The 18,527-nt window shown below is 41.5% G+C and overlaps 1 pseudogene; it reads left to right on the top strand.

Moving 5' to 3' along the window:
• Positions 1-17,143, top strand: part of LOC136499586 ((E)-beta-caryophyllene synthase-like) — a 36,549-nt pseudogene extending 19,406 nt beyond the window's left edge.
• The last annotated feature ends 1,384 nt before the right edge of the window (positions 17,144-18,527 follow it).

Raw genomic sequence — 18,527 nt, 5'->3', positions numbered from 1 at the left:
CAGCTACATCATTTGGAGCATAGCGTGATAGTTGAGCAAACTTGTCATGATACTCCACCACAGACATGGATCCTTGCTTAAGGGACCTGATTTCCTCCTGCTTCAATTCCACTAGTCCATCAGGAATATGATATGACCGGAAATTTTCCTTGAATTCCCGCCAGGTGATAACCGGAGCGTCGTTTTTGGCGTCCATACTGGAAAGAATCCCACCAATCCTGAGCTGCTCCCTGGAGTTGACCAGAAGCATACAACACCTTCTCAAGATCATTGCATTGTGCTATGTTAAGTTGTTTTTCCACAGCACGCAACCAATCGTCTGCCTCCAGGGGGTCTGAGGCGTGGGTGAACATCGGAGGGTGACCCTTCATGAATTCTCCACGCTTGTCTCTGACCTGAACAGGCGGTGGTCCTCTTGTAGGTTCGTTATCCAAATGTTGCATCATGGCTTGCATCAACTGCGCTTGCATTCCCATCAATTGCTCCATAGTCACTGGTGGCGGTGGTGGTGGATTCATGGGAACACCACAACCACTTCCACGGCCTCTACCTCTTCCTCCTCTTGCGGCCATCTATTTTCCAAACAAATGCGCAAAATTTTTAGAGATTTCCAAATTATAGAGAACTTATAAAAGATAAGGAACAACGCTGAGGATTTTCTGGACAAGATTCAAATACAGCAGTTCAGTAAATCTGTCATAACTTGAGTTTCACAGACCCAACAGAGGCGTACCAAGAATGGTTAGAAAGCTCAGGAGATCAGTTACAACTTTTATTTAGAACACTTTTTCATATTCTGATGTACACATGGTCAAAAACAGAGCTAAACCAAATCTGTTCTGGGTTCCAGTCTGCGCAGAAACATCAACTTGTGACAGCTAGATCTCACAAACCTGAACAGATATTGACGTGATTCCAGAGACATTTGAAAGATACAGAAGTCTCCACAAAAATTTCAGAATTTTTGGCAGCCCAGATTTCGAGATACAAGGTAAAGAACACAGGCTGCTCTAGAAAACAGCACAGCAGAGATATGATGAAGCAACCCATCTACATTAAGACCTCATCTAAACTTAGGGTTCAAATCTATGGAATTTGTGGACATGCCCACAAACCTCTAGCAATCAAACAAACTCCAAATCATCCAAGTTCACAATTAAAAACATCTAATCACTAAAGTTCACAAGACAAGACAAGACTAGACATGACACACGAACTAACAATGTCGTAGCTTTAAACAAGGCACCTAACATCTATGGGGCGGTGTCAACCATGGTGAACGACCGGGGCTTCTTCTTCTAGATCGGTGGCAGCCCAAGTTGAGCACGCAGTTTGTCAACTTGCTTCTGGAGACGCCTCCCGGCCCTCTGCGATGCATGCAGCTCTCCCTTGACTTCTTCATCTACCCCCTGCATGGCATGGACATGTTGCACTATTGCTTCTAGAGTTGGATCACTTTCTGGTGGTGCCAGAACCTGCCAATCACCCTCATGATCATTGCAAGAAAGGAACCTAAAACGATCCTCCTTCATGGCCTCAAAACGACGACCATGGTAGTAGATGTAAGCGTCCTATGCTGCATCTTCCATGCCATCCAATGCATAAGCCTGTCTAGCAGTGGCACTGTGGACAGTCTCCACATCATGTGCATTCTTTATGTCGTTCCAGGCGGTGACAACCAGCTCTACCTTCCAAAAAGTTGCCTCCAAAGGGTGCTGGTACTCTGCACAGTGATAGTTGATGGAGGCGTGTAGATCAGTGAAGTAGTCATCCAGCACATGAGTATGGAGGGTGTGGTATTATACCATTTTCAAGGCCTGCTTGAAGTAGTATTTGCACATCTAGCCCATCTCCTCATCCACCACAGGGACATCTGGGGGTGGCACAGGCGTTAGTGAAGTAGCTGAGGACTCCGTTGGTGTAGCTGCAACAGCATAGATAGGTGCAACAGCTGGAGTAGGAGCAGGTACTGGTGTAGGAGTCAGGGTAGCCATCCACTCCTCATCATCAGAGATGACCACAATCTCCTTCTCCACCTGTGGAGCACGGGGGGTGAACATGGCACGGTAGCCTACAGTCCTGAGGCGGGCGGTCTTCGGGTTTCGAGACATCTATAGATTTAGAGTAAGATAGAATTAGAATCAACAATTTTATATAATAGATTAAGGTATGAAAAGCATAAATATTTTAGTAAAATAACAAGAATAAGACAGTAAGCAGGAAACCAGTGGAGCCAAAGATGCTAAAATGACCATCTCTAACTAGGCTTGCGTCCTACAGTCAACACGGCTCTGATACCAATTTGTCACACCCAATTTTAAGGATAAAATTGAATGCATAAAACTCATGTGTGCCAAGGGATCAGTCACACACATAAGTTGACAAATAACATAAAGTATCATCACGGTGTTTCTTACATCACGATTAATACCATCACATAGTCTTACACAACATAGCGGAAAATAAAAAGATAGCTTTCTTGTGGAAGCTCCAACACAGGGACGGTCAACTGGTTGACCACAAGCCTAAATGTCATCTGGAAAGTCCTCATACTCATTGACATCTGTTACCCATCTAGGATTTTTATCCAAATATAGAAAGTAAACAAGCGTAAGTACTTCCCGTACTTAACAAAATAACATGGGGTTATGAAAGCTCAAAAAGGATGACTCTGGTTTACTGCAGTTAGCACTTTTAGTAAGTCAAGATTTTATCATCAACAATTATCAAGTTATGCTTAAGCCCCAATTAAACCCACATGATCAGATATTAGAATCAATTGTATCATATTATCATCATAGAACATCATAAATGAACAACAATAAATAACCAGTTATTCTGTGAGTTTACCGGGCCGCTCGTGACCGTGAGCACGGCTTGTTATAACAGTTTGTAACACTCTGCAGAGGTTGTGCACATTCACCGTGAGTCATGATTCCCATATGCCCGGGTTAATTACTCCCATATCACTGCCAAGGTGAGCAGGCGGGGTACACTATGAAGCCATTTCATAGGTTTTGCTAACAAGTTAGGGCCGCTAGGTTTCCTCGGCAGGCAGATGTAGGAACCCCCTTTCCTATGGCACAAATCCTTCGCGGCTATACACATAAGAACAGGGGTAGTCCTATACCCAACGTGGCAAGCCCCTTTTGCGCCATAAAGGTAACCTCTAACAAGCTAGAAAAGGTCCTATTACTAAGCTAAAGTCAGAGCCATGTGACACTCATGGTTGCACTGTCAGTCCTAGCTTTTGCCGACAGATAAGTCCTTATGGAGGGCTGAGAGCATCATGATCAAAAGTCATTTGCTCCTTCGCCCTATAATTCAGTTGTTTAAAAGCAACTTTTACCTTTTCTTTCCATAGAATCATTGTTCAATATGTAGATCATGTACAGTTGAAAGCTCTAGTTTGGTTTTGGTGAATTGATGAAACCCTAAGTGCTAACCTAGTTTATCAAGTGATCATGAGATAGGTAGCACATTCCAAGTGGTGAAGCAAATGAAGATCGTGACATGATGATGGTGATGCCATGGTGATGATCAAGTGCTTGGACTTGAAAAGAAGGAGAAAAACAAAAGGCTCAAGGCAAAGGTATAAATAGTAGGAGCTATTTTATTTTGGTGATCAAGACACTTAGAGAGTGTGATCACATTTAGGTTTGATAGCCGTACTATTAAGAGGGGTGAAACTCGTATCGAAGTGCGGTTATCAAAGTGCCACTAGATGCTCTAACTCATTGCATATGCATTTAGGATCTAGTGGAGTGCTAACACCCTTGAAAATGTTTGTGAAAATATGCTAACACATGTGCACAAGGTGATACACTTGGTGGTTGCCACATTTGAGCAAGGGTTAGGAACTTCACCGATGGAGTGTCCGCTTGTAGAGTGCGGACAGTCCAACGGTGCCACCAGTGCCCTAGATAGAAAAGATGGAGGTCACTATAAGTGACCGGACACTGGTCTTTGAAGGACCGGTGCGTCTGGTCAGTAGTAGCTGAAGAAGCGCAGCGTCGGTCATCGACCGAACACTAGCGTTGAAATGACCGGATGCTGGCTGGCTGCATCCGGTCACACTGACATGGTCATGCATAGAGGAGTTGCTGAGTGACTGGATGCTGGGTGTGTCCGGTCAAGCATGACCGGACGCGTCCGGTCGTGAAAAGTCATCTCTGGATGCTTACTAGAAACGACCGGACGCTGGGGTTCAGCGTCCGGTCACTTTGAGCTACAGCGTCTGGTCGACTGTTGACCATTGAGATCGGGCAAACAATATTCAAAGAGAGGGGACACATGGCGTGTATCACGTGACCGGACACTGAGGGCCAACGTCTGATCGATCCTGACCAGAGCGTCCGGTCACCCTGAGTTGTGCCTAGTGAAGGGGTACAATGGCTCTATTTCGTGGGGGCTTCTATTTAAGCCCCATAGCTGGCTCAAGCTCACTCTCTTGGTCATTTGCATTGACATAGCAACCTTGTGTGCTTAGCCAAAGCCCTCCCACTCATCTACATCATTGATTCATCATCTTTGTGAGATTGGGAGAGAATCCAAGTGCATTGCTTGAGTGTTTGCATCTAGAGGCACTTAGTGTTCGGGTTTCGCTGCAGGATTCACTTGTTACTCTTGGTGGTTGCCACAACCAAGATGGCTTAGAGCAGTGAGGATCGTCGAGCGGAGGGTGGTGATTGTCTCTGGCTCCAATCATGGTGATTGTGAGGGTTCTTGACCTTTCCCTGGCGGAGAGCCAAAAGGTACTCTAGTGGATTGTTCGTGGCTTATGTGATCCTCATCTTGTGTTGGTTGTGTAACACCCTATTGAGGGTTTGGCATGTGATGCCAATTAGCTCATGAACCTCCAAGTGAGTGAATCGCCACAACGAGGAGTAGCTTGCCGGCAAGTAAGTGAACCTCAGTAAAAAATCATTGTGTCATCATTTGATTCTGAGGTGATTGGTCTTCATTGTTATTCATTCTTGTGATTGATTGGCTTCTTCCTTGACTCGGCAGTATAACCTTCTTGCTCACTCTCATTACATTACCGCAAACTAGTTGTCAAGCACTTTAGTGTAGCTAGTTGTGAGAGCTTGTTAGTTTGGTTAGTGTGGCTCTTTAGTTAGTTTTAGAGAGCACACTAACTTAGTGTAGTGTCATAGCTATTGTGTGGATAGAAACTATATAAACTATAATTGTGGTAGGTGGCTTGCTATTTTAGTATGCTAGCGCAACACTTGCTTTGCCTCATAATTGTCTAACCGGTTTGTTAAGTGTTGTTGTAGAAATTTTTAATAGGCTATTCACCCCCCTCTGGCCATTAGGACCTTTCAAGTGGTATCAGAGCCGAGGCCACCATGATTTGAGGCTTAACAACCTTTGGTGTAAAAATGGCTCAAATCAACAACACCAAGAAGCCACCCCAATTTGATGGCACAAATTATCCGTATTGGAAATCAAAGATGACCACACACATCAAGTCAATCAATAGAAAAGTATGGAAGGTGGTAGAAACCAAAATTGAGATTGGTGATCCAGAGAATCCCACCGCGGCCGAAGAAGTACTTCTCCAAAACAATGACATTGCTCTAAGTGCCATTCATGATGCAATTGATGAGAGAACATTTGAGCAAATCAAGAATATTGAGATGGCTCATGAGGCATGGAAGAAATTGGATGAATCATTTGAAGGCACTCAAGCCGTGAAGGGTGCAAAGGCATATATTCTCAAAGAGAAGTTTGCAAGCTTCAAGATGAAGGAGGATGAGAGTGTGCCGGAGATGTTTCATAGGCTTCAAGTGCTTGTCAATGATCTCAAAGCACTTGGAGAAGAGGTGAAGGACAAGGACTTCTCCCACAAGTTCTTAAGATGCTTACCTTCAAGATTTGGCACATTGGTCACTATTCTAGTGAGGAGTGGTTTGGACACCATGACACCAAACCAAGTGTTGGGAGATATAATGACTGATGATACATATAGAGATGATGATGAGAAGGAAGAAAAGAAGGAGAAGAAAGATGAGAAGAAGAAGAGTGTGGCATTCAAAGCCACATCATCCAAGGGCAAGGTAAGGCAAGAAACATCAAGTGAAGATGATGGCTCATGGGATGATGATGATGATGATGATGATGATGAGAAGATGGCTCTCTTTGTCAAGAAATTTGGCAAGTTCATGATGAAGAAAGGGTACCATGCTAGAAGAAAGAAATCTTCATCCAAGAACAAGGAAGAGTCAAGAAGGTGCTTCAAATGTGGAAGCAAAGATCATCTTGTTGCTCAATGTCCATACAATAGCGACAATGATGACGACAACAAGAAGAATAAGAAGAAGGACAAGAAGGAAAAGAAAGAGAAGAAGGATAAGATGACCTTCAAGAAGAAGAAGGGTGGTTCATATGTGGTCACTTGGGATAGTGATGCTTCTTCAAGTGATGATGATGATAGTGATGATGACAAGACCACCAAGAAGAAGGCACTTGCAAGCATTGCAATCAATGAGAAGCCTTCTCTCTTCGACACTCCATCATGCTTCATGGCTAAGGCCACTAAGGTACAAATTTGTGATGATGGAAGTGATGAAGAACATGATAACAAAAATGAAAATGAAAATGATAGTGATAGTGATGATGATGAACCTACTAAAGATGAATTATTTGACATGCTAGAAGATGCTAAAGAACACTTTGACATTAAGAGAAGGGAATGCAAGAGCTTGAATAAGGAGGTAAAAGCCCTTAAGCAAGCCCTTGATGAGCTCAAATCAACTCATGAGAGGCTAGAGGAAGCCCATGAGAAGCTTGGCAAGGCTCACAAGAAGCTTGAAAAAGCTTATTCCTCTTTGCTTAATGAGCAAAATAAAAAGAACCATGTTGAAACTTGCAATGTAGGCTTAACTTGTGATATAATTGATGAATCATTATCTATGCCTATCATTGTTGCTCCCACTAACCCTTCTTGTAGTACTTCTACTTCCACCTCATCTAGTAGTGATGGTTTCACTTGTGATGCCTCACTAATGGTTGACAATGAGAACCTCAAGAAGGAGGTCAATAAGCTCACTCACACCATGGCTAAGGCCTATGGTGGTGAGGACCGCTTGCTTATGTGCTTGGGTAGCCAAAGAGCTTCTCTCTAAAAAGAGGGATTTGGCTATACCCCCAAGAAAGGTAAGGCGGCTTTTGCTCCTCACAAGACTAGTTTTGTGAAGAACAATGGTCGGTTTTGCACTAGTTGCAAGCAAGTTGGTCATAAAGAGCATGAGTGCAAGAACAAGAGCAAAAATGCTAATGTATCCTCAATTAAGATTAATTCTTTCTATGTACTTACTAAGGGTACAAATGGTGTGAAGGCTAAGTTCATTGGTAAACCATGGATGGGCTCAAAGAAGAAAGCCGTTTGGGTACCAAAGAGCTTAGTAACTAACCTTCAAGGACCCAAGCAAGTTTGGGTACCTAAAAAGAATTGATCTTCTTTTGTAGGTCAATTACAAAGCCGGAGGAAGGCATTGGGTTCTTGATAGTGGGTGCACTCAACACGTGACCGGTGATGCAAGAATGTTCAACTCAATCAACACCAATGGCAATGATGGTTATGATAGTATTACATTTGGTGATAATGGCAAAGGAAAGGTCAAAGGGCTGGGTAAGATTGCAATATCCAATGACATGAGCATATCCAATGTGTTGCTAGTAGAGAGCTTGAACTTTAATTTGCTATATGTGGCTCAATTGTGTGATCTTGGATTCAAATGCATATTTGGGGTAGATGATGTAGAGATCATAAGTGTAGATGGCTCTAACTTGATCTTCAAAGTCTTTAGATATGAGAATCTATACTTGGTTGATTTCAATGCTAGTGAAGCTAGATTATCTACATGCTTGTTCACTAAGTCTAGCATGGCTTGGTTATGGCATAGAAGGCTTGGTCATGTTGGAATGAAACAATTGAATAGATTAGTTAAGCATGACTTGGTTAGAGGCTTGAAAGATGTTGTGTTTGAAAAGGATAAGCTTTGTAGCTCTTGTCAAGCCGGAAAACAAGTTGGAAACACCCATCCCAAGAAAAGCATGATGAGCACTAGTAAAGCATTTGAATTAGTGCACATGGATTTGTTTGGGCCAACACAATACACTAGCATTGGTGGAAATAAATATGGCTTTGTGATAGTGGATGATTATACTAGATACACATGGGTATTCTTTCTAATGGACAAAAGTGATGTGTTTGCAACATTCAAATCATTTGTCAAGGGCATTCACAATGAGTTTGAAACAATCATCAAGAGAGTTAGAAGTGACAATGGTAGTGAGTTCAAGAATACTAGAATTGATGAGCTGTGTGATGAATTTGGAATTAGACATCAATTCTCGGCCAAGTACACTCCACAATCAAATGGCCTTGTTGAGAGAAAGAATAGAACACTCATTGATATGGCAAGGTCTATGCTTAGTGAGTACAATGTGAGTCAATCTTTTTGGGCCGAAGCTATCAACATGGCTTGCTATTGTAGCAACCGCCTCTATTGTCACCCATTGAAAGAGAAGACACCATATGAGCTCTTGAATGGTAGAAAGCCCAACATTGCATATTTTTGGGTCTTTGGTTGCAAATGCTATATCTTGAAGAAAGGCACTAGATTGGGCGAGTTTGACAAGAAATGTGATAAAGGATTTCTACTTGGTTATTCAACTACAAGCAAAGCATATAGAGTTTGGAATTTGGATAGTGGTACTCTTGAGGAAGTTCATGATGTTGAATTTGATGAAACCAAGGGTTCACAAGTAGAGAATGAGAACTTGGAAGATGTTAGAGACATTCAACTTTCAAATGCCATGAAGAACATGGATGTTGGTGAATTGAGGCCTAGGCAAGTGAATGATGATGAAGATGATCAAGTACAAGTGCTCTCTAACTCAAATGTGCAAGATGATACAAATCAAGCTAGCACAAATGGCTCTCATGATAATGAACAAGATCAAGTGGCTAGTACATCATCTCAACACAATGATCAAGTAAATACAAGCAATCAAGTTCCAATCCTCCAACCAATAAATATTGCAAGGGATCATCCATTGGACACTATAATTGGTGATATTTCTAGAGGTATACAAACAAGATCAAGATTGGCTTCATTTTGTGAGCATTTCTCATTTGTGTCATCCATTGAACCAAAGAAGATAGATGAAGCATTAAAGGATGTTGATTGGGTAAATGCTATGCATGAAGAATTGAATAATTTCACAAGAAATCAAGTATGGGAATTGGTAGAAAGACCAAAGGGACACAATGTGATTGGAACCAAATGGGTCTTTAGAAATAAGCAAGATCAAGATGGGATAGTAGTAAGGAACTAAGCAAGATTGGTAGCACAAGGCTATACACAAGTTGAAGGACTTGACTTTGAAGAAACATATGCCCCGGTTGCTAGATTGGAAGCAATTAGAATCTTGCTAGCCTATGCTTGTGCCCACAACATCAAGCTCTATCAAATGGATGTTAAGAGTGCATTTCTCAATGGCTACATCAATGCAGAAGTATATGTTGAGCAACCTCCCGGTTTTGAAGATGACAAGAAGCTCGACCATGTGTACAAGTTGAAGAAGGCATTGTATGGCTTGAAGCAAGCACCTAGAGCATGGTATGAGAGATTGATGGACTTCCAACTCTCTAAAGGGTTCATGATGGGCAAGGTTGACACCACTCTTTTCATCAAGAAGATTGGAAAAGATTTATTTGTGTTGCAAATCTATGTAGATGACATCATATTTGGATCAACCAATCAAGATTTTTGTGATGAGTTTGGAAAGATCATGGCTAATGAGTTTGAGATGTCCATGATTGGAGAGTTGAGTTACTTCCTTGGTCTTCAAATCAAGCAATTTAAGAATGGTACATTTGTGAGTCAAGGCAAGTATATCAAGGACATGATCAAGAAGTTTGGCATGAGTGATAGTAAAGCCATTAGCACACCAATGGGAACAAATGGCAACTTGGATAGTGATGCAAGTAGGAAATATGGTGGATCAAAAATTGTATCGGTCTATGATTGGAAGCCTACTCTATGTGACCGCATCAAGGCCGGATGTCATGTTTAGTGTATGCATGTGTGCAAGATTTCAAGCCTCACCAAGAGAAAGTCATTTGAAGGCTACAAAGAGAATATTGAGGTACTTGAAGCATACACCAAATGTTGGTTTGTGGTATCCCAAAGGAGCAAAGTTTGAGCTAGTTGGTTACTCCAACTCGGATTATGCGGGATGCAGGTTGAAAGGAAGAGCACCTTGGGCACATGTCAATTGTTGGGAAGATCACTTGTTTCATGGTCATCCAAGAAGCAAAATAGTGTTGCATTATCAGCCGCCGAAGTCGAATACATATCCGCCGGTAGTTGTTGTGCACAAATACTTTGGATGAAGGCCACCTTGTGTGACTTTGGAATCAAGTTCAAGAAAGTGCCATTGCTATGTGACAATGAGAGTGCAATCAAGTTGACCAACAATCCGGTTCAACATGCAAGAACAAAGCACATTGATGTCCGCCATCATTTCATAAGAGATCACCAACAAAAAGGGGATATTTGCATTGAGAGTGTAGGCACCGAAGATCAACTTGCCGATATATTCACCAAGCCATTGGATGAGAAAAGGTTTTGCAAGATAAGGAATGAGTTGAACATATTGGATTTCTCAAATATGTGTTGATGCACCCTCACTCATATGACATGCCTCTCCTTCGAGCAATCCAAGGTAAAAGTTGATTGGCATGGCATACATACTTACTAAGAACATGTTTAGTGCATCTAGACATCTTTCACATTTAATAGGCTCATTAATGAAAATCAAATGAATTTGATGATTATATGGTACCACTATTGCTTCTATGCTTATTTTGATCTAGTGGTAGCATATGACATGTTTGTGGGCTTGTAAACCTAGTGTTTGATCTAGAAAATGAGCTCTAAGTGTTTAACTCAACATGGTACAAGATAACCCTTATTTGGAGGTGTGAAGAAGCTTATCCTTGGATCAAACCGAGTTAAATATCTTTGGCAAATGATCTAGATTGAACCAAATTTGGAAATATGATCCTCATACCATTGATTGACATTGATAATATCTACCTATCTATATTTTGAACCTTTGTTGTCATTGATGACAAAGGGGGAGAAACACAAAGATATTAGTACATGGGGAGAAAAACAAAGATATTCGTGTACTAAGATAGTGAAAAGACAACAAATGAGAAGAATTTGACATAGGGGGAGGAATATGACAAAGGAAAGGGATCAATTAAAATTTTGAGCACACAAGTAGGGGAGCAAGCTCATGAACTTGTATGGTGCATTTGAATGTGCATTTCATATGTTTGCTTACATGGCACAAGTTTTAAATTTCAATATCCATGCTTGTGTGGTGTATGCTAGTTGTAGGTTTGAATGATAAAATAAAAAACTAGCATGCATAGGATATCTAATGATTTCATTTCTAAGTATTTCCAAGTGGTATCAAGCTAACTATGGTGCTAAGGATGGTATAATGGTGCACTCCGATTGGCATCACGCTTCAAAGATCCATCTTTTATACCTTAGCATCATTTGGTAGACAATGTCTCCTATATTTCCTATCTAAGCATATGTGCAAGCTTCAATCCAAACTCTTAGCACATATGTAGGGGGAGCAATTGCTACCATTTGGGGTTCATGAAACTTGTCCATATCCTTTTACAGATGGTAAATATGCTTGGGCAAGCAACATGGATTCAATTGAATTTCAATTCATATCTTTGTGAAAGGGTTGTCATCAATTACCAAAAAGGGGGAGATTGAAAGCTCTAGTTTGGTTTTGGTGAATTGATGAAACCCTAAGTGCTAACCTAGTTTATCAAGTGATCATGATATAGGTAGCACATTCCAAGTGGTGAAGCAAATGAAGATCATGACATGATGATGGTGATGCCATGGTGATGATCAAGTGCTTGGACTTGAAAAGAAGAAGGAGAAAAACAAAAGGCTCAAGGCAAAGGTATAAATAGTAGGAGCTATTTTGTTTTGGTGATCAAGACACTTAGAGAGTGTGATCACATTTAGGTTTGATAGCTGTACTATTAAGAGGGGTGAAACTCATATCGAAATGTGGTTATCAAAATGCCACTAGATGCTCTAACTCATTGCATATGCATTTGAGATCTAGTGGAGTGCTAACACCCTTGAAAATGTTTGTGAAAATATGCTAACACATGTGCACAAGGTCATACACTTGGTGGTTGCCACATTTGAGCAAGGGTTAGGAACTTCACCGGTGGAGTGTCCGCCTGTAGAGTGCGGACAGTCCGACTGTGCCACCGACGCCCTAGACAAAAAAGATGGAGGTCACTATAAGTGACCGGACGCTGGTCTATGAAGGGTCGGCGCGTCCGGTCAGTAGCAGCTGAAGAAGTGCAGCATCGGTCATTGACCGGACGCTGGCGCTGAAATGACCGGATGCTGGCTGGCTACGTCTAGTCACACTGACATGGTCATGCACAGAGGAGTCACCGAGTGACTGGACGCTGGGTGTGTCTAGTCGAGCATGACCGAATGTGTTCAGTCATGAAAAGTCATCTCTGGATGCTTACTGGAAATGACTGGACGCTGGGGTTCAGCGTCCGGTCACTTTGAGCTGCAGCGTCGGGTCGACTGTTGACCGTTGAGATCGGGCGAATAGTATTCAAAGAGAGGGGACACGTGGCGTGTATCACGTGACCGGACGCTGAGGGCCAGCGTCCGGTCGATCCGACCGGAGCATCCGGTCACCCCGAGTTGTGCCCAATGAAGGTTTACAACAGCTCTATTTCGTGGGGGCTTCTATTTAAGCCCCATAGCCGGCTCAAGCTCACTCTCTTGGCCATTTGCATTGACATAGCAACCTTGTGAGCTTAGCCAAAGCCCTCCCACTCGTCTACATCATTGATTCATCATCTTTGTGAGATTGGGAGAGAATCCAAGTGCATTGCTTGAGTGTTTGTATCTAGAGGCACTTGGTGTTCGTGTTTCGCTGTGGGATTCACTTGTTACTCTTGGTGGTTGCCGCCACCTAGATAGCTTGGAGCAGCGAGGATCATCGGGCGGAGGGTGGTGATTGTCTCCGGCTCTGATCGTGGTGATTGTGAGGGGTTCTTGACCTTTCCCTGGCGGAGAGCCAAAAGGTACTCTAGTGGATTGCTCGTGGCTTGTGTGATCCTCATCTTGTGTTGGTTGTGCGACACCCTATTGAGGGTTTGGCGTGTGATGCCAATTAGCTCATGAACCTCCAAGTGAGTGAATCGCCACAACGAGGAGTAGCTTGCCGGCAAGTAAGTGAACCTCGGTAAAAAGATCATTGTGTCATCATTTGATTCTGAGGTGATTGGTCTTCATTGTTATTCATTCTTGTGATTGATTGGCTTCTTCCTCGACTCGGCGGTATAACCTTCTTGTTCACTCTCATTACATTACCGCAAACTAGTTGTCAAGCTCTTTAGTGTAGCTAGTTGTGAGAGCTTGTTAGTTTGGTTAGTGTAGCTCTTTAGTTAGTTTTTGAGAGCACACTAACTTAGTGTAGTGTCATAGCTATTGTGTGGATAGAAACTATATAAACTAGAATTGTAGTAGGTGGCTTGCTATTTTAGTAGGCTAGCGCAACACTTGCTTCACCTCATAATTGTCTAACCAGTTTGTTAAGTGTTGTTGTAGAAATTTTTAATAGGCTATTCACCCCTCCTCTAGCCATTAGACCTTTCAACAGTTATGTTGAGCGCTAGCAACTACCCATATGCGTATAACCCATAGGAGACAAGGAAAACATGATGTTCAACCACTAGGATGTCCTTACGGGTATCAAAATTAGACACATGCAAATGAGTAATTAATAAATGATGAATAGGACATTAAGGTAGATCACATGCTATACTTGCCTTGGTTAACAAACTCCTGCTGGTCCTGCTGGTCGTCAAAGAACTCTTGGTCTCCAACGTTCTCCTCACCGTCTGAACACGACCAACATGGCAACATACAACATTTCAGGAACATTCATGCAAAGCAAACAAACCTATAGTTCTAACATTACACCAGCAGTATAGAAAATAGGATAAAATGTTTATGAAAAGAATCTATGTCTCGCTATGATCACATCAACGCGAAGTTCACAAAAATCTGAGCTAAAACGCGAAAGTTATGAATTAAATGAGGTTTCCTATAGCAATTTGTTTAATTAAATCTAACCTCAAAATTTAAATGTTGCAAACATGTTTGATAGTGGTATTAACATTTAGAGAACTTTATTACAAATCTAACGCAATTTGAACGGGTCGAATCAGAGTTAAAACGAAGTTTTTATGAGCAAAACAAATCCAGTGGCATATTCTATAATTAGAATGAACTATTTTAGATTTAAATATAAATGAAAAGGATATTCGGATTTAATCGACTGAGGCACGGCGGGCATAAATTGCCAAAAACCGAGGGACTCTTTAGCAACTTTGCCACGGCGAAGGGGTATCGGCCACCCTGGGCCGTTGATCAAGCGATGGACGGCTCAGATTAGAGCTGGGGAAGAGAGAGAAGGCCAGTGGCCGGAACAGGGCTCCGGCAGGCGGCGCTGCCATTGCTGGCTGCGAGGAGGTCGTCGGCGAGCGGGAAACATGGCCTTCGTGCCACGGTTCGACGAACCGAGGACACCGAGGAAGGGAGGGGGTGAAGATCTCTCCCAGGCCAAGAACACGGTCGGAGGACGCGGCCGACGCGGTGGCCGCCGTGGCCGGTGGCGTGAAGGTCCAGGGCGCTCGCGGATTGGGCCCTAGAGGCCATGAAACATGAAATTAAAGGCATGGGGAGAAGGAGGGGAGCAAGGGGATCTCGCCGCGGAGGAAAACGAAGACGGAGGCGGCTCGGGGACGACGGACCATGTGGAGGGACGGACGGCGGACCTCGGCGCTGCGGTTGCGGCTTCTGCGTGCACGGGCAAATTCGAGAGTGGAGTGGGGGTGGCGGCAGGGAGGGTAGCGACGGGCTTGGCTCCTTTATAAATGCCGGGGTGGCAACAGGGCTCCTTTATAAATGGCGGTTGCGGCTTGACCGGGCGCGGGGCACGGGAGGTGGGTGACGACGCCGACACGTGGGCCTAGGCCATCAGCGGGGAGAGAAGGAGAGAGGGCATGGCGACAACGGTTGCCTGCCCGGATTGGGCCGGCCCAGGAAGGAAACGGGAGGCGGGGAAAGGAGAACGGCGAGTGGGCCGGCTCGGCCAGAGCGAACTGGGCCAGCGGGGAAATGGACCAGCAGGCCAGAATGAGGAAGGGAGGGGAAGAAAGAAGAAAACCTTTTTTCTTTTTATTTTCTAGAGTTTTAGCAAACCATTTTCAACTTGATTTTGAATCCAATTCAAATTTGGTCAAAACCAATCATTACAAAAATAAATGTGCAGCAGCATGTATACATCAAGCGGTTACTAACCTTATATTTGATTTTAATTTCACAAAAATTATTATTTTCCTATATTTGAATGCACACATAAATACATAAATAAATCAAATTTAGCTATTTTAAAAGAGTGAAAATTTAAGGGTGTTACACCAAGTTGGTTAGAGGACTGGTATGTCTTACTGAAACAAGATTAAAATGGAGAAACAATTGTATATATCCCTAGGAGGAAAATTATCGTGATTGACATATCTAAAAGCCATCAAGGTTATATTATGTGTGTATGTCCAAATGTTCATTGTGCATCCTTGTGATTGACATATTTATAATCTTACTATGGTACAATGCGATCTAAAATTAATTTAGAGCAACATGATTGTCACTACTTTATTTTTATTCAATATATACTAATCAAACAAGTGTACAACATCTAAACTAATTTAGTTCTAATAATTTTGCTTGATCTAATATTAACTACTACATCCAAAATTTGGGGCTTATGATTATGAAATGCCTGGCTTAATTCTTGAAAAAAAAATTTGTTCAACAATTATTCAGATTATATGCATGCATAGTAGATAAAAGTTGTATCAATGGATCCAAATTATATTCCACACGTCTTTCAATACAAATTTATTTTTATTGTAACCAATGATATCTTATAAGAGTTTAGTGACAAGTATAGTTTAAAAATACTTTTCTTATATTCTTAATACTCCATACAGAAAGAAATATATAAATCAGTAAGTATTTTTTCATAGAAAGAGCAATAATTTCGGCATTAGTTTAAACTTATGTGTGTTTGAGAGTTTGGGTGCACATAGTATACGCAAGTATAAAGAATAATTAATGTGTTCCAGACAAAATGGCATTTGCTAACAGTAGTTAGAGCTCCCTGAGGCCTCCATTACAAATTTAAAGGTTTGCCTGGGTAGTTTTCTCTTTGGGATATATTGTATCTTTGAGCTTTCACACTAATCTTACATGCATTTTAGATAATCGACATGGCCAAATGCTATAATGCTGAGACCGAATGGCGTGACAAGAAATATGTGCCAGCCACCGTTGATGAGCATCTAAAAATTTCAGCACGCAGTAGTGGTTGTATGCACTTGGTGAGCCAGGGATTCATTTCAATGGGAGATGTGGCAACTAGCGAAGCTATTGAGTGGGCTTCTACCTATCCGAAAATCATCCGAGCTGTCTGTGTTATTGCACGCCTCGCTAATGATATAATGTCGTACAAGGTGCCAGTTAGTCTATATTTTCTAAGTGCTAATAAATGATAAGCTCAATTATAGAATCGTTCCTAAACTTTTCAATGTTTTTGGCTGCAGCGAGAAGAAGCATCAAAGAATATGGTATCTACAGTGCAAACTCGTGCAAAAGAATATGGTACCACAATAGAACAAGCCATGGAAAAAGCTTAGAGAACTGATCGAGGAAGCGTGGATGGACATCACCAAAGAGTGCATGAGACAGCCACAACCAAAGGCTCTTCTGGAGAGGGTAGCCAACCTGGCTAGTACAATGGATTTTCTATACAAAGATGTCGATGGATACACCGATTCACGGAGTATCAAAGGCATATTGGATTCACTGTATGTGGATCTAATCAACTAAAATTAGGTGACAGCGTGGCTATAACCAGCTGGACAACAATTCAGTGTCTATATAGTTTGTAGTATTTGCAAATGTATTGTGTTTCTCGGAAGATCTTGCAGATATATATATATATATATATACTTTAGTGATCTTTTTCTATAGGAATATGTTTACTAGCCGGAACTGTAAAATCCAAACCTTACTAGGTTTCCAAGTATGGCATGTGGGTTCATAACTATTGTACAACTCGATGTAATGATTGTGAATTAATAAAATATTTCTTTTACCAAGAAAAAGTATGGCTTGTTTGACGTAGAGTTAGATGGAACAATTTCCAGGCACCATAAATTATTGAAATCGGAGCTATAGACACATGGACGACGACATTTAGTTGAGCAATTTTGTTATTAAATTCTGAGATAAATACAGATATTCAAACCAACTTATTTTATTCGACAAACTCCAAATCATATATGGTAGAATTATGATAAACAGTGTGGAGCTAGAGTTGCGATAATAAACCGGCTGTCCATGACTAAATTGGGCTAGGCCTGGCTAGTTCGTCTCCTACCCTCTTCTGTATTCATGGTGGCTGGGCTAGAAGCTACTCCCTCTATCCCCAAATAAATCAATTCATAGAATCCATGCCAGTCAAACTTTTTTAAGTTTGACTAATTTTATAGAAAAAAGTAACAACATCTGCGACATAAAATGAACACATTATGAAAATATACTCTATGGTACATTTAATGATACTAGTTTGATATAATAAATCTTGATGTTTTTTCTACGAATTTGGTCAAAGTTTAAAAAGTTTGACTTAAGACAACTCCAGGAATCTATTTAGTCACGGACAGAGGGAGTAGTGTGCACTTAGCTATATATCCTTGAGCTCTTATCAAGAAAAAAACTACATATTTTCTATTTATCTGCTGACATATTTTTGAGGAAAAAATCTGTCAAATTTTTTGATGTTGCGAATGTTGTTCTTTCATGTTGTAAATGTTGTTATTTGATGTTGCAAATGTTGTAGAGGAGGAAATATGACAAGTTGTATAAGATGTTGCAGATGATATTTTATCATGTTTCAAACATTGTTCATGCATGTTGCATACTTCATTGTTTCAAACATATGCAACATCGGAGGATAACATGTGCAACATCAGAGAATAACACGTGCAACATTATAAAATTCGACATATTTTACCATTCAAAATATGTCTACAGATAAATAGATATTCCCAAAAAAAAACTATATGTCCTTGAGCTCAATTCTTTCTAAGTTGACTTGGTTGCAGCAATTTTATTTTTGGAAAGAGTTTGTCCGACCATCCTCAACTATTGTGTTATTCCAATTAGCCCCTCGATCGGAAAATTGGATTAAATTTTCATACTCCTCCAACTCTTTAAAACATCCGATATACCTCCCTTAGCTTGTCCGATTTTTTAGAAAAGGGAATATATTAATGTCCCAGCTTCTGCATCGACTAATGC

The sequence above is a fragment of the Miscanthus floridulus genome, chromosome 13 (assembly GCF_019320115.1).
Source record: "Miscanthus floridulus cultivar M001 chromosome 13, ASM1932011v1, whole genome shotgun sequence".
Classification (NCBI taxonomy): Eukaryota; Viridiplantae; Streptophyta; class Magnoliopsida; order Poales; family Poaceae; genus Miscanthus; species Miscanthus floridulus.
The sequence above is the reverse complement of the archived record's forward strand: the minus strand, read 5'-3'. Positions and strand labels throughout refer to the sequence as shown.